The sequence below is a fragment of the Octodon degus genome, unplaced genomic scaffold (assembly GCF_000260255.1).
Source record: "Octodon degus isolate 3935 unplaced genomic scaffold, OctDeg1.0 scaffold00103, whole genome shotgun sequence".
In the NCBI taxonomy this organism is placed as follows: domain Eukaryota; kingdom Metazoa; phylum Chordata; class Mammalia; order Rodentia; family Octodontidae; genus Octodon; species Octodon degus.
This window is the reverse complement of record NW_004524679.1, coordinates 9,093,649-9,097,387: the sequence shown is the minus strand read 5'-3', so window position 1 is coordinate 9,097,387 and position 3,739 is coordinate 9,093,649. Positions and strand designations below refer to the sequence as shown.

Genomic DNA, 3,739 nt, shown 5'->3' with positions numbered 1-3,739 from the left:
AAATATGAAATCTTTTACTCTCCAATTCGGTATAAAACAAGGACATCCTCTATCACTTCCCTATTCAGTATAGTTCTGGAATCATTATCTAAAGCCAATAAACAACAGAGACAGATAAAAATAAGAATAGATAAGGAAGAACGGAAACTATCATTATGTGCAGATGACAGTATACTGTACTTGGAAGAGCCAAAAAACTACACCAAGCAGCTGCTAAAATTAATAAACAAATTCAATATCAAAACAGGTTACAAACTCAATACCAAAAATAAATAACATTGCTGTAAACAGATAGGAAACATACAAAAAGAGATTTTTGAGAAAAAATACCATTCACAATAACATCCAAAATAGTGAAATACCTAGGAATTTATGAAACCAAGGAAGAAAATGATCTTTACAATGAAAACTACGCTACTCGGAAAGAGACCTCAAAGAGAATTTCAGAATATGGAAATATTTTTCTTGCTCCTGGACAGGAAGAACCAATTATGTGAAGATTGCCATACTCTCAAAATTGCTGTACAGATATAATGCAATCCCTATCAAAATTCCAACATCATACCACACAGATCAAGAGAAAACATTCCTAAAATGTATGCGGAACAAGAATACACCTAGAGTAGCAAACACAATATTGGGCAACAAATGCAAGGCAGGACGCATTGTAAGCCCTGATTTGAAATTATACTACCCAGCTGCTGTGAAAAAATTAGCATGGTAGTGACAAAAAGGTTTAAAATCAATGGAAAACATTAGAAGATGAAGATACAATTGCATAAAAATCAGTCATATATTTTTATTAATTGTATAGAGAAATAAATAGCAATGAGGTAGTTTCAAAACTGATTAGAAGCATGGTTTCAATAATTAATACATAGCATATTGTTGTCTTTTTAGTGGTTATTCACAGTAAAAATGCAGACATAATATCCTATCCAAACACCATTAGCACAAATCATTCTTCTCACTTAACTGAAAGAAAGTAGTCTTATATCTATGCTAACTCTTTTGTATATACAGATACAAAACAATCGTTCATTTGAATCCCCTTTTTTGTTGAGTTTTGTTAGAGATGTGTATTCCATTGCTATGAAAACACTGTAGATGTGTGAATTCAGCAAAAATAATCCAATATAGTCCAATAGTCCATGATAGTAATGAGTTATCCATAGGACCGGTAATGTCAGAATCTTTGACAAAGGGGCAAACATGTTCACTGGAAGAAAGATAGCTTCTTTAACAAATGATGCTGGGAAAACTGATTGTCTATTTGCTGAAAACTAAAATTAGACCCCTGTCTATCAGTATGTCCCAATCGAAATTCAAAACAGATTAAAGATCTGACCATTAAAACAGAAACACTAAATCTCGTCGTAGAGAAAGTATTTGGAAATCTTGAAGATATAGGGGTAGGCACACATTTCATGTTCAAAAAACAAGATGCATGGGAAATATTTCAAGGTATAAACTACTGGCACCTCCACTTAATGGGCAGTTTCTGCACATCAAAGGACATCATCAAAAATGCAAATAGATAACACAGAGACATTGAAAAAATCCTAAGCAATAATCACTCATACAAAGATCTTCTATCTGGAATATACAAACAACTAAAAAAAATTAGGATCCCAAAATTTATTTCATTTTTTCTCCTGTATTTTAGTGTAGGGTCTACAGGGTCCTCAGGTCTCACTACTATATTGAACTCATAAATAATTCTTATGTTTACAGCTTCCCAATTTCTGGGATTACAGGTGTGCACCAAAATGCACAGTCTCAATCACCATCTCAGCATGCTTCAAGGGCAGGGCTGGCATGGCAGTCCTGGGATGAAACCCCAAGCCCCTGTGCCTTCTTTCTGGTGCTTTGATCTGAGGAGCTATTTGGCCGGCCCTCGGGCCCGAAAATTTAAAGATCTAATCAAAAAACGGTCATCTGAGATCCTACTCTTAGCATGAGGAGGTGAATGAGAATCCAAGAACAAGACATGAAAAATGAACTTCTGGATAATGAGGTAGATGAAGAGTCCTAGGCTCTTACTGAGAGCACTCCCACACTCACAAGAAAGATGTGCAAGTCGCCTATGTCTCCATTCACAGATATGGCTTTTGGGACATCTACTGAATCCAGAGCTCTTGAATGGCCTTGTGGACTGCGGCTTTTAGCACCCCTCAGAGATTCAACATGAGTTCAGCCCCCTGACCATCCTGGTCATGGATGTCCTGCCAGGCCAAGTGTGCAATGGGCAGGATGGCAGCCTTAGTGCTGGCCACACAAAAGCAAACTGAGCCTGTCAGTAGTCGGACGGCAGTTCTGGTCATGTGTCACATAAGGAAGCTGGCCTTCCTGTCAACAAGGTGTATGAGTGCTTCTCCAAATACATGCCCATTCTCAAGTTGTCCATGTACCTTGGAGGCCACTCCGTCAAGAAGGATGAGGAAGTGCAAAGAGAAACTGTCTTCACATCATAGCTGGATCCTGGCACTCAGGAGAAACAGGACCCACAACCTGAAGAACGTGGAGCACTTTTTGCATGACGTGTGTGACAAGATGCTGAAGCAGCTAGACATGAGGCAGGCCTACAGCAGATGTTTCACCTGACACACCATGAGAAGCAGTGCATGATGTTTAGCGCCACTGTGAGGAAGGAGATCCGGCCAGTCTGCAGGAAGTTTATGCAGGATCCCATGGAGGTGTTCGTAGATCATGAGACCAAGCTCATGCAGCATGGCCTGCAGCAGTACTATGTGAAGATCAAGGACTATGAGAACTGCAAGTTGTTCGACCTCCTTGATGTATTAGAATTAAACCAGGTGGTGATCTTTGTGAAGTCGGTACAGAATTGCATGGCCATGGCACAGCTACTGGTGTGGCGGAACTTCCTGCCTATCGCCATGCACCATGTCATGGCACACAAGGAGTGCCTATCATGATAACAGCACCTCAAGGAATTCCAGCAGTGGATCCTGGTGGCCACTAACATGTTTGGAAAAGGAATGGACACTGAAAGTATCAAAATTATCTTCAGCCATGATATGTTTGAAAACTCAGACACTTACCTGCACCATATTGCCTGTGCAGGTCTCTTTGATACCAAATACCTGGCCATCACTTTCGTGTAGAAAAAGAATGATGCCAAAGTTCTTAATGATGGTCAAGGCTGGTTTTAAATTAATGTGGCTGAGCTTCCAGAAGAGATCGACATCTCCACAAACATTGAGCAGAGCCTGTAACCACGTTCCTGGAAGGCCATCACCATCAGGGCCTGCCAGCTTCTCCAGGCACAAAAAAGTCTCTTAACTGTTTAAAACCTGTAGATTTGCATAACAATAAATTTTTATAATGGAAAAACAATGAATATCTCAGATGAATACTCACTTTTCAGGGGAAGAAATATAAGAGTCAAATAAATACTTGAAAAATGCTCCACTTCACTGGCAATTTGAGAAGTGCAATCTAAAATATTGAGATGCCATATCTGCCCAGGAAGAATGGCTGTCATAAAGAAATCAACTGTGCCAGCGAGATAGCTCAGCGTTCTAAAGCATCTGCTTATCAAGTTTAGGCAGGTGCAGGGGACCAAACTTTGATCCCAACCACCACATGCCAGGCCAGCCCCACAATTATAGTGCGCCAAACAAGCGAAGAAATTTTTAAAAAATAAAATCAAGTAACAACAAATGCTGGATAGGCTGCTGAGGAAAGCAAATCCTTTCCCACTACTGGGGGGAATGTA

At 39.8% G+C, this 3,739-nt stretch overlaps 1 pseudogene; it reads left to right on the top strand.

Moving 5' to 3' along the window:
- The first annotated feature begins 1,969 nt into the window (after positions 1-1,969).
- LOC101588651 lies at positions 1,970-3,236 on the top strand (annotated as a pseudogene).
- Positions 3,237-3,739: the final 503 nt, after the last annotated feature.